Here is a 19478-nt window from a genome sequence, read left to right on the forward strand (position 1 = left end):
CACCGGCCTGAGAACAGCAGGACGTCATCTTCTTTCCCGATAACCTGAGCACTGTTTTATTTTTTATTTTTATCTTTTTAAACCTGAGCACTGTTTTAATTCTTCCCTGAGAAAGACAGGTGAAGAACTAGCTATTGGCCACTGACAAGGACCTACCTGCTCATTCCTTCGCTTCTGGAGAACAGGTGAGGGGCGCGAGGAGTGGGCTGGAGGGACCATCTGCCTTGACTTGGGAAGGCCGCCTGCAGATCTTTTCTACTGTTCTCCAATATTTCAGGCATTTCGCTCCCCGGGGGAAGCAAAGCAACTTTGGGGGAGGCGGGAGTCCCCAGAACAAGGTAAAACCTTGCAGCTCTGGCTTGGTTATCTGTTGCGGCCTTAAATGCAAAGAACAACGGTTTACGATTACGTCTTACAGTCCGTGGGCTGACGGACCTCAGCTGCCTGGTTCTCCAGCCTCACGCTGCTGCAAGAAGTGACGTCGAGGGCTGGTATCACGTGAGAACTTCTTCACTCACACATCTGGCCCCTGGACCAGGATGGCTACGACAGCGAGGGGCTGGTGGGGCGCCTCTCTCCCCGAGTAGACCCTCCACATGCCTAATTTGGGTTTTCTCACAGTACGGTGGTCCCTGAGTCGTTGGACTTCTTACACGGCAACCAGCTTCCCCCTGTGCCAGAGTTCTTAAAAGCGCAGGTTGGCTTTGAGACACGGCAACGGAAGGGGTCCTGTCTTTCATGTGCCTGTAACCCAAACTAGGCGAAGGGGGCTGGTGGCAGAGATCAGAGGGATGTGACAGCCAACTGCTGGGACAGAGCCCCTCTCCCTCTGTCCTGGGGCTGCAAATGAGAGCAGAGCGCTCTGAGGGTGTGGGTCATGGTAAACCTGTGATTTGCAACTTTCAAAGGGCACAGAAACCGTTACCTGGTGGTTTTCGGTAAGTGCACAATGTCGTGTGCTCACCTGTACCACACAGAATATGTTCACACCCTCAACCACCCCCTAGTCAAGCCCCACTCAAAGCCCCAGCAACCTGACCTGCTCACCATTCTTACGGTTTTGCCTTTTTCAGAACGTCACATAGTTGGGATCATACAGTCTGTACCTTTTCAGAGCGGCTTCTTTCATTTAGCAATAAGTGTCTAAGATTCATCCGTAGTTTTGTGTGGCTTGATGTCACTTTCCTTTTTATTGGTGAATAGAAAGTATTCCGCTTGGGGGCACCTGAGTTGGGCTCAGTCAAGCATTCCACTCTTGGTCTCAGCTCAGGTCTCGATCTCAGGGTTGTGAGTTCAAGCTCTGCGTCCGGGCCCCACACGTGGCGCCTACTTAAAAATAAAAAATAACAAAACAAGAAAAATTGTGAAAAGAAAGTATTCCATTTGGCTTGCTTCCAGGTTTAGGTGATTATGATTACAACTGCTATAAATATTAGTATGCAAGTCTGTGTGCGAACATAAGTTTTCGAGTCAGTTGGGTAAACACCTAGGAGCATGATTGCTGGATTGTGTGGTAAGTCTATGTTGCTTTATTTTGTTTTGTTTTTTGTAAATTCTGTAGGATTTTCTACATAGACAATCATATCATCTGTGAAGAAAGACGATCTTATATCTTCTTTTCCATCTGTATGCTTTATTTGGGTCTTACTGCACTAGCTAGGATTTCTTTTTTTTTTTTTTTTAAGATTTTATTTTTTTATTTGACATGGAGAGAGAGAGCACAAGCAGGGGAAGCGGCAGGCAGAGGGACAGGGAGAAGCAGGCTCGCACTGAGCAAGAAGCCCAATGCAGGGCTTGATCCCAGGAACCCAGGATCATGAGCTGAGCCAAAGCCAGATGCTTAATGGACTGAGCCACCTAGGTATCCCTAGTTGGGACTTCTAATATGCTGTTGAATAGAAGTGATGAACAAGACACTCTCGCCTTGTTCCCCATTTTAGAGGGAAAGTGTCCAGTCTCTCCAGTGTCACAAGTATCATATTATCTGTAGGCTTTTTGTAGATGTCTTTCATCCAGTTGTGGAAGTTCTCTCTCTACTCCTAGTTTGCTGAGAAATTTGATCATGAATGGGTGTTAGATTTTTGTCAAATGCTTTTTCTGCACCAGTGGATATCATCACATGATTTTTTTTTTCTTTAGACTGTTGATATGGTAGATAACATTGATTTACTTTCAAACGCTGAACCAGCCTTGCATACTTGAAATAACCTCCACTTGGTTGTGGTGTATAATATTTTTTAATTTATCACTGAATTTGATATGCTAATATTTTGTTATGGATTTTTGCATCTCTAAGCATGAGCGCTATTGGCCTTTAGTGTTCCTGCATTATGATGTCTCAACTGGCTTTGATATTAAGTTAATGCTGGCCTCACAGAATGAATTACAAAGTGTTCCCACTGCTTCTATATTCTGGAAAAGATTGTTGAAAATTGGTACTATTTCTTTTTAAATGTTTGGCAGAATTCACGGGTGAAATTTTAGACCATCTGAAAAATAGTGAACACATTACTGAAGAAAGATACTAATACATAGGTAAGTCTCAATTAACCAATTAACGTTCCCTATGACCTTAACAGGAGAGGAAGGAGGAAATAAAAGCTGCCAAGAGTCGTCGCTTGTGAGAGGGAACGACATAGATACTGGTGAATTTAATAATTCTCTTGGATCCCGGATCCCAAGAGAGCCCGGGTCACCGTTTCCTTGGTAGCCCCGCCCCACTAAGGGAGAGGGGGCTGGTACTTTCTGCAAGGCTGAGCTTCGTGGCACGCAAAGTCATCTGTTGAACAAGGCAGTTATACCGAAGGCCTAAAGCGCTGTGGAGACATCAGCCTCTGGCGCAAAGCCTTCTGAAAGGTAAACCAAGAGTATGCATGTCCCTGCGCCCAGTCAGGTGAGTTCTGCTGCACTGGGGGTGACCCACTGTGGGCACCATCTGCCACGTCCTCTGTTTCTAGATCAGGTTCACGCTGTGAATCTTGAACTGAGCATGGAGAACAGCCTGGCCCCGTCCTACCTCAGCCACCTCCCATCCTGTGTATAGAAATACCCAAGCCACCTGGAAAAACCTTCCACGAGGTTTTTTCCTAACACTTAGTGACCCGGGGCCATTTTCTTCTCATCCAGTCATGATGCAAAAACACACGACAAAATTTTTTTAAACATATGACAGTAAAACCTGATGATTTGCTAAACATAGAATTACTGGGCCTGATGTATCATAAAACCTTAGCACAACCATACAGTGGTACAGAAAAGGGTAGCATGATGGTTAATTTTATGTGTCAACTTTGAATTCCCAGTTTAGAAAAGGATTTATAGCTTCATAATCACCAAAGGGGTGAAACAACACTTTTAGGATAAAAAACTGACAAAATCTGGTAAGATTTTGAAATGGACTCCTCTTTTGGCCAACATCCCAACATGGGACACTAATAGATGGAAAAGACCTTGATTGTAAGATAGATAGATACACACACACACACACACACACACATTGTTGGCATAAAATTCTCTTAAGTCTTAGTCTGTATATAAGATGGACAGAAATTGGCTCTATAGAGTTTTAGCTGAATAATTAACAGAAAATTCAGTTTCCTATTTGTAATAAGATTGAAAAGATAAGTAAATCAGGCCTGTGACCATTTTACCCCAAAATGCAATTTCTTCATTATAAGGAACCAAACAGAAAGGAAGTTAAAGAACTTCCTTAATAAAAGCACTGAACTGCCACCAGTCTAATAGACTATTAGAGCCTAGATGAAGATGGAAAATAGCCTAATAAAAATTGCAATTTGCATAGATTTGCCCCATAATTACAAAACTTATTAAGCTCCATTTTGCAGATACTATAATGGAGTTCACCTTTCATTTAATGCGATTTGTGATCACTGACTACTGCAGGCAGCAAACGTTGGGAAAATCAAATCCATAATTACATTTTTGGTTCATATGTGAAAGACTGAAATATTCATTAGCTGAGATATATACTATTTGTTAAAATTAAGTAGAATGAAAAATTCTGCAAAGGGTTTTACCCACTTCTTTAAATACCTTTCCCAGCTTGTGGTCCATTCAGTCAGTGAAAGGTAAGGTTCTGAAGGTTACAAAACAAGAGAAACGCTCGCTTGGGGGGGTCTACGCTCATTCAGTCTGGTTCGGTACCGTCAATGTTTATTAAAATCCTCCCCTATGTGTGGCCCTGTCTGAATTAAGGAGGTAGCATAAGCGCGTAAGGCCTGTTTCATTTTGAACCTTAGAAACAGCAACTGCCTTGGGGTTTTCGGGTGGATGAGACAGGTAAGGCCCCCCAGTGAATCAGCCTGCCTCTGTGAGGCCACGCCTCCTTTTGAATAGGACTTTGTGGCTCCTCCCATCAAGTGGTGGGGCCTGTTTTCTCACCCCTGAGATGTAGGCCGGCTTTGCAAATTTGGGCAATGGAATGCAGTTGATTTGAGGCCAGGTGGGAAGATGGCTCGAAGTTTCCTCCTCCGAGTCTTGGGGTGCTCCTGCTGCCAGGTGAGCAAGACTGCTCTAGACTCTCAAGTGACACGGGACCCAGTGGAGCTCTTGCTGACAGCCAATAGCGAGGCCCCAGATGCCTAAGGAGGCCTTCTGGGAAGCTCCGGCTGCCAGAGACCTGTAGTCACGTGAGCAACCCCAGGCAAGACCGACAGAAAGATCCCCCAGCTGAACCCAACCCATCCCTGGAACTATGAGAAAGAGTAAGTCATTGTAGTTTTTAAGCACTGCATTTGGGCTGGCTTGTTAAGTAGCCTTAATAACTGACACCATCCCCAAATGCCCAGTTTCCCAGGAGACAGTGTCTGTGGTCCATGATACCACCGCACCGGACGTGACTACCAAAGACAATCTCTGAAGGCACAAACGCACCTTTTTCTCATTTGTTTTCCCTAGCGATTATTGCTACTAGTTCACAGGCAGTATCCCTGTTCTCTCCGTAAGTTACAATAACATCTGTGATTATGAAGATTTCCAGGACAAGGTCACATACGTATGGCCATACACGCGGAACTCATTTCCGTGTGTGTGTTCGCGCTGGCGAAGTTGCAGAGTGGTCTTCGAGGACATCCACACATGTATACAGTTGTCCCTTGAACAATGAACACCGAGGGTTTGAACAGCATGGGTCCACTTGGGCTTAGATTTTTTTCAACAAATACAGTACTGTAAATGTATTTTTCTCTTCCTTATGATTTTCTTTTCTGCAGCTGACTTTATTGTCAGAATACAGTATATAATACATCTTACATAAACACTGTGTGTTAATCAGCTGTGTGTGTTATCGGTAAGGCTTCCGGCCAACAGTAGGCTCTTAGTAGTTCCATTTGGGGGGAGTCACAAGTTATACGTGGATATCCACCTGCATGAGGTTCAAAGCCGCTAACGCTCCGTGTTTTTCAGGGGTCAACTGTACTTCGACCCGGTTGTCAGACTCTAAAATACACGAGTCGATGGATAGTTTCATTGGCTAATTTATAAACGAACTAGAAACCACTGCTATCCGTCTGAAAGCTCTCTCCCGGAGCTCCTGTGGCAGCCTATGACTCAGTCACCAAGTCTTCCATGCCTGGCTGCCCCGGCTGCTGGATCCCCTCTGTCCCGCCAGAATTGTAAGCTCTGAGCTCCAGACTCCTCTCAAATAAGATTAAAAAGGGATTTATTTTTTAGCATCATAAAAGCTACCCCAAAGTTGAAAACAGATGAAAGGGGTTTGCTGGTTTGCTCAGTGCAGTGCTGGTGCTAACACCTCTGACTGCCTTTCTCCTGACCTTGACTGGGGATTTCACAGCTCTGCATGGGGCAGATGTGAACTTAGAGATTTTTCTCAGTTAGATATGCAGATAATTACTGGCCGGTGGAAAAAATCACCCCAGGTGGTCTGGGTATGGCCCCGGAGGAGATTAACTAGTTAGCTGTCTAAACCAGCAATCTTACCCTCATTCCTTTATTAAAATTGCCTAAAATACCTGGTTCCTCAAATGCACTTGGAACCACTTTGAGCATCATCCTGGACCGCACATTAATTAAGGAGTTAAAGAAAATCTTTGACACTGTTCTTTTTATTGTTATTGTGCTATTTGATCTTTTGTAAATGATACCCTAACATAAGGTGAAAATGCGTATCAGAGAGCCCAAAAGATGAGCGGAACCGTTCTGCCTCCAGAAGCAGCCACTGTCTGGGGTTGCTCTGAGCCACATCATGTCTGTCTATCTGTCTTTCCCCCCACCCCCCCACCCCTGCCATGGTCCCCACACCTGCTGCACTCTCCTCTGGGCAGAATGGCTCACTCCACACCCTTACGGATAACGGCCAGCCATGGCTCTCAAGTTTCCATGTTCTCGACTTCCAGGAAGAGCCCAGACTGAGCAGAGTCCCAAAGGTTTAAATCCACTTCCAGGAGAGAGCCTGTGACCTCTCTGGTTCCACTCCAGCCTCTGCCCCTTGTCTGGAAGATAAGGACAGGGCTGTCTCTGCACATGCAGCATGACATACAGGAGTGGAGCTCCCCAGGGAGCAGCAGAGGCACCCGCAGCTCTCTCTCCCTGCTGATGCCCCCCCCCCCCCCCCCCCGCGAAGCCGGGCCTGGGGACAGAACGGGGACAGGGACGGGGACAGGGACGAAGACTGTGTGGAAATGCCATTCATCCTTCCCTTCCCTAGTCACCAGCGTCATCTCTCTCTGTTTCTTGATTAGCATTGCCAAAATTGAGTCCTTTTTATCTTTCCCGGAGAACCATTCCCTGTATGGAAAATTCTACTCCAGTTCTTTTCTTTAATCTGTCACTCTCTCATTTTATATCCAGTGGCTTCCTTTGTGTTCTTCTTGGCTTTCTTTTATTGTTTTTCCAGCTTTGGATTGAATAGTTCATTTATTTTCATCCTTTCTTACCTAATCGTGAAAACACTTCTTTCTCTTCTCCTAGGTTTGGGGGCTCCGTGCTTCTCATGTTCTTAACTTCTTAAGGAGCCCAGAACTGCTTGTTGACAGAGGTTAACCCCTGCCAGAAGCCTTATTTGTTTAACTTCCAGGCCCTGCATTCTTAAAATAAACTTTGTGTAATGGATTGCTAGTTTTATTACATCATTGTGAGAACACGTGCCCTGCACGGGTCCCGCCATGAGGAACGGGGGAGTTTCACAGGTCTTGAGGCGAGAATCTGATGATGGGCAAAGTTCTGTGGCTCTGTAAGTCTGCCAATCCCGAAGCTCTGACTCTTTTGTCTTTCCTATTTGACCTGTCAAAGACTGAGAACAGTGTGGTCCAGGGTCTCACTCTGATTTTCCTTATGACAACGTACTCTTGAATTTCTTCCACTTTTGTTTTCTGTATTTCAACTTCAGTAATTTACCACATCTGTGGGAGTGGCATGGACATCATCATGAATCATACCTTCTGTGTCATGCATACATTGACCCAAATGCATATCACGGAGTAAGAACATAACCGCAGTTTTTAAAATCGAATCTTCCTGAGAGTCATTCATTCACATACTTGAGCACCTGCCGTGTGCCAGGCACCAGCCACGCCTGGTGCGGGGACAGAGGGGTGAATGGAACCAACAGGGTCCCTGCTCCCAGTGGAGGAGAGAGACCGTGAGCAAATTTACCAGGGATGTTAGATTCACACTCTCACACTCTCTCTCACACATCCACACACGCTTCCACACTCACACATTCTCGCAATTCTTCCACACTCACACATTCTTCAATCTGTAAGAGTATTCCTGTATTATTAGGAAGGGAATTTGGGAGTTGACAGCCATGGACATTTTATTTTTTTAAAAATTTTTAGATTTTATTTATTTGAGAGAGAGAGAGAACACGAGTGGAGTGAGGGGCAGTCACGGGCATTTTAAATGGACACAAAGTGCCACATTTACCAATCCCCCAAGACTGTAAATTCTCTAGATTTTTACATTTAAGCTGATCTGAGAGGTGATGGTCATATTTTTGCTAGTTTATTCATATTTGATTCATAAACATGAGTACCTTTTACCTTATATTTGTCTTATCTATGTTCAGAAACGCTTCACACATTACGGATATTAACACTCTGCCAGATATAATTAATATGTTTCCTATTTTGCTATTTATTGTTTAACTTTATGACATGGTTGTGTATGTAAGTTTTAAAATTGGGATTCCCCTCTTCTTTTTTATTTTATTTTTTTTAAGATTTATTTAAGAGAGAGAGAGATGGAGTAGGGGCAGAGGGAGAAAGAGACAAGCAGGACCGACTTGGGACTTGATCCCAAGACCCTGAGATCATGACTTGAGCCAAAATCAAGTGTCGGACCCCTAACCAACTGAGCCACCCAGGTGCCCCTTTTTAATCCATCCAGACTTTTGTGAATAGCATGAAAGCACAAAAGTGACTTCTCCCCAAATGTATAACCAGCTGTCCTGGGAGCATTTGCTGAGTAACCAATGGACCAGTCCACCAAAGGAAGCGAAATACTATTCTCAGAGAAAGGGGAAGAAGAGAAGGAGGCTGGAGAGAGACAGAAAACAAGTGTCTGTTCCAGTGCATTACATTTTCTTTCCGAATCTAAGAGCTTATATTCCAAGACGAAGTGGTAACTACATGACGAGCCCTATCCAGCCAACAGAGAGCTTGTTATATGTAGGGACGAGGGAGCTTGTTTCCTGGAAGAGACCAGGCCTCTGGTCTGAGTCCAACATGCAAGGAGGCGGCCACCCAGTCATAAACTGAGCCCCCAGATCGCAGGGTAAAAATACCCCAGGAGCAGAGGCGGCTGATACAGCATGCATGCAGTGATGAACACTGCCGTGGGGACCGATTTAATACAAAGCCAAGTCCTTTGTTTTGATAAAACTCAAACGCTTACCTTGAAGAGGGAGGTTGTCATGGTAACTCTTTCAAAGACAATGTCCTTACCATGGACCAGCTGTCTAAACTCTGGAGAATAACCATTCTCCTCTGTGATGACAATTAAAACCCAATGGGGAGGCTGAAGCTGGCAGCCCCCGGGGGTACCACAGAGAGCCTCACTAGTATTCCAAACACTTCAAAAGTGGTACAGCAAGAACTTAAAGTTATAGGACATCTTTTGAGAAAGATAAGTTGCTTAGATCAACTGTTTCACTACACAGCTACGAAGCAATTAATAGATAAAATAGCAAAATGAATAGTGTGATAATTATAACATTAGAACAAGTTTTTCTTTTTCTTTGTAACATGGGGATATTCAATACTAAGTTAAAATACGCCAATCTAAGCAATCTCCATCCTCATCTTCCGATGGCTTCTCAACTATTGTCTTCTTCTGTCTTCAATCTGTTTATGGGTAATAGGCACACAGAGCCTACCAGAAGCAAGCTGAATGTGCGCCCTGGCACTTCCCAGACGTGACTGCACCCCTTGTGGTCCCTGTTGGCTGCTCCAAGGGTTTAAGGCAAGCCATTTAATGAACTCTTTATGGTGCAGGCTGGGTTATGGGGAGCACCCAGGGGCGGTGGGAGTGTGAGGCATCAGCAACCCTAGGAAGCTGTTACTCCCGGGGCCTGAAGAAAGCAAGGGAGGGAGGGCATGGTCTTTCTGGAACCTGTGAGAATTGGGCTGTAAGAGAGGGGTCCTTACAGGAACTGTGGCCTTGAGGAAAAGGCTGCCAAGCTCAGCATGCAGGTTCTATGGTTTGGATCCTGTCTGGACAAGCTACAGGACTGGTCTACTCCTCCACACTGGGTGCATAATAATATCACAAACTTCACAGCACTAAGGATTAAATGTGAGCCTCATTAAAGCACTTGGAACAGTGGTTGGCACCGTTCAAATCGGAAGTACTCAAACGTGAGCTCCAATGCATGGACCTTATCTGGAAACCGATGACCACAGATGAACTACAAAAGTACTTGAATCATCTGAGCATGTGCTAATTAGATATTTGATCTTAAGGGCAGAAGGGGATTAATGGAATAACGGCTCTGTGAATTTTCTGACAAGTCCTTCTTTTTTAGAAATACATACTGAAATATTTACAGATGAAATTACATGATGTCTGGCATTGCCCCCAAAACATCCAGTGAGAAGAGGGTACAGATGAAACCAAACCGGCTATAAGCTGATAGTTATTGAAATGTGGGCTCATACTATTTTCTTCACTTGTGTGTATGTTTGAAATTTCCCATGTTAAAGACAGACACAGAAGAGGAATGTATACACTAAGCATCAGACATATCTTAACATTTATACCTTTTTTAAAAAAGATGTATTTATTTATTTGAGAGAGAGAGCTCGTGTGCTGGGGGAGGGGCAGAGGGAGAGAGGGAGAGAAGAAGACTCCCTACTGAGCTGGAGCCCAAAATGGGGCTTCATCTCACGACCCTGAGATCATGACCTGAGTGGAAATCAAGAGTCTGACACTTAACTGACTGAGCCACCCCCATTTTATATTTATTTTCCCCATTTTATATTTTCAACAAAAATATAATGCTTGGTTTTGTGATAAACCGTAATTGGGCAACCCCCCCCCCCCCCGCAAGGGATTTGAACATAAATTTCTGAACTAAAGACTTGAAGTGTAGGCTTCACTGGCAGTACTCCGGCTCTTGGATGATGTGGAACAGAGAGACCAAGGCTCCAAGGAACCCCCTGAAAAAGCCCAAGGTCCCCCACCTCAGCCCCACTCCTGGGGTCCAACCGGATTCACTTGTCTGACTGGTTTGCTGTGCAGAACCAGGATGCCTTCCTGGGTGAGGAGGGGAAGAAGAATGAAGTAGGAAAGGGTGAGGAGCATAATTTGGGAGAATGAACCAGGCTGTCAGCTGGAACACTGTATACAGTAGGCACTTAAAAAAATGTTTGCCAGGAGGCATGGGAACCAAAGCACAGATCCTGAAGAAAGGCAGTAACTTTTTTACCCAAAGGTGAAAGGAGAGGTCTGTGGATAAAGGCCCTAATAAAAATCTACATAATTTCTAGCAAAAAGCCAACGGTTCTCTGGCAGGAATGAGCGTCAATATTCCAAATATACTGGCACTCCTCTGAGTGAATTTTCCTTGAAGGAATTTCTGGAGTTCTGTTTAAGCTCATTTCTCCGCACTCCTCCCCCACCAGTTGTTTACCTTTTGGGATTTCCCATATTATTTTTCCTCTGCATTTATTTGTTGGCTTGCACTGTGGGGCCACAGCAAACCACCCAAGGTCATAAATATGCACCAAGCAGCCACAGTCAATCGAAGGAATTTAGAAACGAAATAAAAAGTCAAAAGTGTGACTTCTTAGACATAAATGAAAAAAAGGCATTGCAGACATGGCCCGATTCCATGTAAACTGCTTCAGCTGAATTTAGACAGTTAATTAGGCACTCACTTATTTATCTTGAAGCTTTATTGACGCCCTATTAGAAGGCCCCGCCCTCTTAGAATCAAATGGAAGGTACAGGTAGGCTCCCTGGAGGAGCAGGGAGGCAGGTGAGCTGCGGGAAGGCAGGTAGCCTTCCAGCCGCCGCGCGCAGCCCCTCCCCTTCTGCGTACAAGCACTTTCTCCCCCAGAGCCTCCCAAATCTGATTTTAAATGTGCATCCTTCTTCCAGGACTCCAAGCGCACACTCACTCCGCGGCCCCGCCCGCTCTGAGGCTGTCAGCCTTCAGCGGCCGTGAACTCTCAGACCTGGCAGGGTCACCGTCGAGCTGCTTGGCTAAGCTGCTGGGTGGGGGCCTGACTGATGGGGTCGCTAGGCTCCCACACCCCCTCCCGGTTCATACTTTCCGATCGCAGGCAGCAGGCTGCAGGTCCCTGCTCTCGTACCACATTATATGATAATTATGCTCAGATTAGTTTTTCATACCCTTTGAACAGAGACATGCTAATTCGGATTCTTAGATATTAAAATCTTATAAAGTTCTCTGGTGATTCTAAGTCCGGTTTCCTAATTCGGGCTCCCTGATGGAGAGAAAAAGATGTGGCCATTGGCATCCTTTCAAGAGCTGATTCCTCGGTGACTTTAATCAGAAGCTCCTCAGGGGGTGGGGATGTCGTGTCTCACACCCGAGGCAGCACCTTATTTTAAAATGTCTGTAAGCTACTTACTGTGTTACCAACTGCCTAACAGGCTTTTCACCTTCACAGCCCCAAATGCTGCCGAGCATCCACAAGAACTGGAGAGCAATCAGCGACCTCAGGGAATCATTCGTTTTTTCAAACTCATCACTATCTGAAACATAACAGGGCAGTCAAAGATCCCCCTGAATAACCTGCAGGGCCAGGGCAACACCAGCCGCAGCTCTTTGTCCAGAGCAAAGCTGCTCACAGCTCAGCTCCCTGAGCCGCAATACCAGCAGCTTCTCCTATCACCGGCTGTTCAACTTCCCTGACTCCACTTCCTCATCTGTAAAATGGGACTGTGGTAGGCTTAACAGTAAAAAGGCCAAGGAATCACACACACAGTGCCTGGCCCACAGAGCCTTCCGTAAATGTTAGTGGTTTTCTAAGAATATAGAAATAGAAAAAGAAAAAAAGTATGTATTGAATCGTTCTAAAGTGGTAAAGTATAGGGACGCCTGAGTGGCTCAGTTGGTTGGGTGTCTGCCTTTAGCTGGGGTCATGATCCTGAGGTCATGGGATCGATCCCACCCCCGGGGCACCCTGCTTGTGGGGGGTCTGCTTCTCCCTCCCCCTGGCTGTGCTTTCTTTCTCTCTCAAATAAATAAATTAAATCTTAGAAAAAAATAAAGTGGTAATGCATATATTGTACAATAATAGTACATATACACTGTGATATGTGGATATATTATGTAATACTATATATTATAAATATATAATATATGCTTTTTTCTTTTTCCTTTTCTTTTTCTTTTCCCACTTGAGAATTATTCCACAGATAGGACCACTTCATTTAAATGATCTGCTCAGTGGACATTCTTGTTGAATCTTGTTGCTTTTCCCACACTTGATGGCATCTATCTGTGTCTGTCTGTCTCTCGATGTCCCTCACATTTTCTCTTCAGGAACTCCCATAATGAGATTATTCCCCCTGAGAACAACAGCTTGTGGCATCTCTATCTCCCCTGCTCTTCCCTGAACCTTCCCAGACTTGCTGACCCTGTTCCCTTCCCTACCAGGACTCCCATACTGAAGCCCAGGGTTGGTCCTCTGAATTGGTCTCCCTCTGGCATACTTAATGTCCTGCCACAGTCCCACAGCCACCTGCCCCAGTGCCACACCTGCCAGACCGCCACACAGCACCACAGGCCAGTAGTCGCAGGAAGTTCATGGCCCCCTTGCCCGGATGGCCTTTCAGGACACTGACCTGTCCCTGTCATTCAAAATGCCAGTGGCAACAGACTGTAGTTCTTGGTATCCTGTGGTATTGGTGATCTTGTGACTAATCTTGTGATTAATCAAAACTATTTCAGGATAACACTTTCTCATAAAAAATTTCTAAGCAGTGCCTGGGTGGCTCCATCGGTTAAGCATCTGCCTTCAGCTCAGGCCATGATCTTGGAGAGCCCAGGATTGAGCCGAACCCCCCCCCCCCCGCCCCGGGGTTGGGCTCCCTGCTCAGCAGGGGGTCTGCTTCTCCCTCTCCCTCTGTCCCCCCCACCACCACTCATGCTCTCTCTCTCAAATAAATAAAATCTTTAAAAAATTTTTTTTCTAAATGTTAACCTTGAAAGTCAAGTGAGGGTCTAGGATAGCAGTTTAAGGAAGTGCAAGGCATGTCAGCCTCACCAATTAGAGGGTGTACTTCAGAGAAGCCAATAGATACAGAGACCAATGCCGTTTTGGCGAGAGTTCTGCACGTGATTTGTGATGCACTTGGCCGATGAAAGTCTTCTTAAAATATGTGAAGTTCTACAAAGTACCAGTCACAAGGCTAAGGAACCTTGGCACCCTGCACTTCCGTGCTCAGAATAAAGATCCATGAGGACACAGTGTTCCATTCTTGAGCTCATTGTTCTTCCAGCAAAAATTCATTCTTAGAGTCTCTTATAACACAAAATTTTTCTCAACAGATTTTTTTTAAAGACACTCAAGGAAAACAAAGAAGTTAGGAATGCAGGAAGGTAGTGGAGAGAGCATTTAGGAGGCTGTCATGTCAATCCCAACACAGATGACTGGCGCTAAGAGGCTGGAAGGACCAGATTTGAGATGGTAGAATCTTCAGAACTTAGTGCCTGATCAGGAAAAAGGAAGGAGGGAAAGGAACCTATGATATACCGACCCCCATCCCCATCACATTCAGGAGAAGGTAGGTGTGATACTGTAATTTGTGATGAGGAATATATATTTGGTCTTCTTCCCATTCCTGCCACGGAACCCCTAAAACCCTTGGAATTTCCTAAGTGTTCAGAGAAAGAAATGTGTCTTTCATTATGCTAATGAGGTGGTTTGGGGAAGTGCCAAAGGCTGGAAGCTGGTTGCCAAGGGAACCAACCCTGAGATTAGAGGGTTGGAACTTTCAGACCCACTCCCTGCCTTCTGATGAGGGGAAGGGCTGGGTCTGGGTGTTCAATCAATAGCCAATGGCCAATGACTTAATCAATCTTGCCTTTGTAATGAAGCCTCCATTAAAACCCTATAAGGATGGGGTTCAGGAAGCTTCTGGGTTGGTGAACCAATGGAGATTTGGGGAGAGTGGAGCAACTGGAAGGGGCCTGGGGAAGCTCCACACCCCATCCCCTTACCTGCTCTATGCATCATCTCCATCTACTTCTGAGTTATATTCTTTTGTAATAAACTGGTAATCCAGTAAGTGAAATGCTTCTCCATGTTCTGTGAGTAGCTCTAGCAAGTTCATCAAACCCAAGGAGGGGGCCTTGGGACCTCTGATCTATGTCAGTCAGAAGCACAGGTGACAACCTGAAATCTTGATTGGCATCTGAAGGGGCAGGCGGTACTGAGCCCTTAACCTGTGGAGTCTGATGCTGTGTCCAGGTAGATAGTGTCAGAATGGAATTGAATTTTAGGATGCTCAGCTGGTGTCCAAGAATTGTTTGGTGGTGTGGACAAAAACACACATCAGGACTGGTGCAAGAATCAGAGCAGATAAGGAGTACGGTTTTAGACTTGAAGGATTCAGGACACCTGCAGAAGATCCATGTAGGAAGAAGTCCCATAGGCAAGTCCTATTTGTAGATGATGTAATTGGAAAATTCAAGGGAATTCATTGAAAAACTCTAAGAATTCAGTAAGTACCTACCCAGCTATGTGAGGTCATCTTAGACCACCCATCCTCAGTCCAGCACCAGATATCTAAAACCACTTGAGTGACCTGCAGAAGAACCACCCAAGTGAGACCAGCCCAAATTCCTGGTCCACAGAATCACTAACAAATAAAACGTTGTTGTTCTAAGCCACTGTGTTTGGGGGTGGTACATTATAACTGATTCACTGGGGAAGCCTGATAAGATGGCCTGTTAATTATGCTACTAGGCAACATTGTTTATGGTTAGAATGACACCTGGTGGGTAAATTGAATCTGGACTAGGAAGAACTGTAAATGAACTATAGACTCCTGAGAGAAAGTGATACCTTTAGCTTTCCAGAGTGAATCCCACCAAAATTCCACTCTCCTCTCCCTCCCCACCACTTCCCCTCCCCTCCACTCCACTCCCCCTGTCCTGCTCCCTGCCCCTTTCTGTCTACCACCTGAGGACACAGCATGAAGGCAGTCATCTGCAAATCAGGAAGAGGGTCCTCACCAGGAATCTGATCTGTCAGTGCCTTTAGATTTTTATTATTATTTATTTATTTGCCAGAGAGAAGGAGAGTGAGAGAGAGAAAGAGAAAGCAGAAACAGGGGGAGCACCAGGCAGAGGGAGAAGCAGGCTCCCCGCTGTGCAAGGAGCCTGATGCGGGACTCAATCCCAGGACCCTGGGATCATGACCTGAACCAAAGGCAGACGCTTAACGACTGAGCATCCCTGATCTGTCAGTGCCTTGATCGTGGACTTCCAGCCCCCAGAACTGTGGGAAATAAATGTGTTGCTTAAGCATCCCCATCTATGGTATTCCATTAGAGCAGCTGGAACTGACTGCAATAGTAATTAACCCTGTATCTGGCATCAAAGGTTAGTTGTGACTCAGGTAGGAGAGGAATGAACATCCCCTACAGATGGGTAAATGGGGGATAGTTGCCTCCTGTTGGGTCAAAGTGTGATTCTGCTCCTCTTTGAGATTTAAGTATAGGGAAGGGAAGTGAGTATGGATGCCACGATGACAGAGGGGTGGAGCATGCCAGATATTCTCAACTTGACACCACCATTCTGGTCTAAGGCTGGGAAACCAATCTCCTGCATGGCCCCACGTTAAAGATGGCCAAGACAGGAACTTCTGTGACATCCGAAAGGATGGAAATGAAGCAGACGCCATTACTCTTGGAAGGCGCTGCTGATGAGACACTTGCTGATTTCAGGCACCATCAGCCAACAGTGGCCCCAGCCCACTGCAGAGTGCTGGGCTGCAGGGCCCCCAGGGCATGGCTCTTTCAGACCTCCTCTTTCACACACCCAGCTTTGGGCAGTTTCCCACAGGCTCTGATCCCCCAGCTGCACAAGCATTTCTGCCTGTCACTGTTAGAGACTCTCAACACCTCTGTTCCAGGCCTTTAACTTCCCACATTTGTGTAAGCTCTGATTACTCTAGTAAACTCCTTGTTCCCATAAAATATAATCAAATAATAAAGAGGCAAAAGATGTGAATAGACAACTCACAGTAAAGGTACTGCAAATGGTTCTTCAACATATGACACGAAGCTCAACCTCATTCATTACAGCAAGGCAAATGAACATTTCCCCATGATACATTTTTCCTCTGTCCAACCGGCAGAACTGCATAGGGTTGATAGCACATTCTGTTGATGAGGCTCTGGGGAAGGCACTTTCCAGCACCCGGGGTAGAAACATACGTGAAGGAGCTCTATGTCTCCATTAGCAATAGCCACCAAAATTACAAAAGCAAATCCTTGATCCTTTGTGACTCAGCAATCCCACTTTGTTGCTTTATTCTACAAACACTCATACCAGCACATGTGTGTGAAAAGATGTCTGTTCAAGGGTGTGCATGGTAGCATTCTTTGCAACAGCAACAAGAAGCAATCTGAAGTCTGTCAAAGGTTAAATAAGTTACGGTATGCTCATACAGTAGAACACTATGCAGCTATAATAAAAGATGCAGATGACAAAGGTCTACGTGGAAAGACATCAAGATGTGGTTAGGTGAAGGGCCAGATGCAGAACTGTATGTAGAATGGGCTACCTTGTATAGATAGCAAAGGAAGAAAAACAAAATATATGTTTTGTATTTATGTATGCATGACTTCTAAAAAGATACATCAGAAACCAATGGCAGAGGGGGACTTGAGACAGAAACAGAGCAGTTGGGGGTAAGGACGGAAGGAAATTTCTCTGTACATCTTTCTATAAATCAGGTGAACAACTTTCTATTCAAAAATTTAACATGCCTAAAAGTTAATTAGGTGTTGACTTAAGAAACACAAGAATTAATTGCAATCATATTGACATTAATTTAAAAATGTAATCACACCTAAATTCATTCTTTTTACTTTAAACTCATAGAGTCACCCTGATTTGGCCAGCTTTTCTCCATCAACCTTTCATTTTAACCATCTTCAAACCTGCAGAAAAGTTGAAATAATAGGATGATGAACAGCCACATATTCTTCACCTTGATTTGCCACTTGTTAATGCTTAGCACTCTCTGTATTTATACACATGTGCACACAAGCACCCACACATTTTTCAGAGAGGCTAAAGTATCCGAGATGAGTTACAGACATCATGACACTTTACTCCTAAGTACTTCAGCCTGTCACTCCTAAGAACAAAGACATTCCCTACAAAAACACGAGCTATTGCAATTAAGAAATTTAACCTATTTATTTATTTATTTATTTATTTTAGATTTTATTTATTTATTTGAAAGAGAGAGAAAGACAGCCAGCGAGAGGGGGAACACAAGTAGGGGGAGTGGGAGAGGAAGAAGCAGGCTCCTAGTGGAGGCCTAGTGGAGCCACCTAGGTGCACCCTGACATTTTTAAGTTTTATTTATTTAAGTAATCTCTCCACCCAACATGGAGCTCGACCTCACAATCCCAAGATCAAGAGTCACATGTTCTTCCAACTGACCCAGTCGGACAACCAGACATTTTTAAAAGAATCCAAGCCTCTTATTTCATAAAAAGTCTCTAAATGTGGATTTTCCAGGTGATTACTTATGACTAGCCTCAGGTTAAACATTTTTGGGTAAGGATACTTACAGATGATGTTGTGCCCTTCATCAGAAGACCCATGGTGTCAGCTGGTCCCGTTACTAGTGAAGTCTGACTATCTGTTACGGTGGCATCTGCCAGATCTCTCCATTGTCTTGATCCTCTTTCTTCCTTTAACTAGTAAGTCTTTTGAAGTGATACTTTGAGACTATGTGACTACCCTGTTCCAACAACCTATTACTCAGTGGTTTAGCATCCACCAATAAGTTTCACCTGAATCAACTGTAACAAAACCTGTTGCAAAAAAGTGATTTTCTAGTGTTACCATTTCTTCTATATTTATTCATTATTGTTTTTAGGGGGGGTGGGGCATAAGGAGCAGTATTTTTATGACTCAAGCTATTTTTTATTCCATATGTTATAACCCATTCTTTATTCTCAAATGGCCGTGGATTTGCCCAGTGGGGACGTCTCCAAGCTAGTTCCTGTGTCCTTTTGCTGTGTTCCTGTCAACCTTGGAGCATGTCCTTGCATTTGGGAACAAGACATTCCAGCTTTTGTTTGTACATTTTCTGCTCCAGACCTGTAATCCACTATTTTCCAAGCAGCCTTGTTTCCTTTAGGTAGGGAATGGTATTTAGAGACCATAATCTGGGTGCTAGGGTTTTCATTGCTTCCAGGCCCTTCTTACTTACTCACTCTGGTGAGGAACTTGTCTTGGCTGTTTTACCTCTGGATCTCTTCACTACCCTACCCTCATTTTCTTTTCCCCTTTCTTTGGCAACAAATCCTTGACAAAACGTGGGAAGTTCTAAAAACTAGCAGCCATGAACATAAGTGATATAATATTTGAAGGGAGACAAAGTCTTCACTTTTTCCCCCAGGGCGTCACCCTCCAGCAGAATGGGTTACAACTGAACTATTTTAAGGACTACCTGTAAAATAAGCAGCCACCAGCAGTAGTTTCCCATTCAGATCTTTTTCTTTTCTTTTTTTTTTTTAAGATTTTATTTATTTATTTGACAGAGACAGAGACAGCCAGCGAGAGAGGGAACACAAGCAGGGGGAGTGGGAGAGGAAGAAGCAGGCTCATAGCAGAGGAGCCTGACGTGGGGCTCGATCCCACAACGCTGGGATCACGCCCTGAGCCGAAAGCAGGCGCTTAACCGCTGTGCCACCCAGGCGCCCCACCATTCAGATCTTTTTCTGCTTGGTGGTAAAGAAGTGGAGAAATTTCATCTATTACAAATATGATTTGA

The sequence above is a fragment of the Ursus americanus genome, chromosome 21, assembly GCF_024610735.1.
Source record: "Ursus americanus isolate L20-20 chromosome 21, mUrsAme1.1.p, whole genome shotgun sequence".
Classification (NCBI taxonomy): domain Eukaryota; kingdom Metazoa; phylum Chordata; class Mammalia; order Carnivora; family Ursidae; genus Ursus; species Ursus americanus.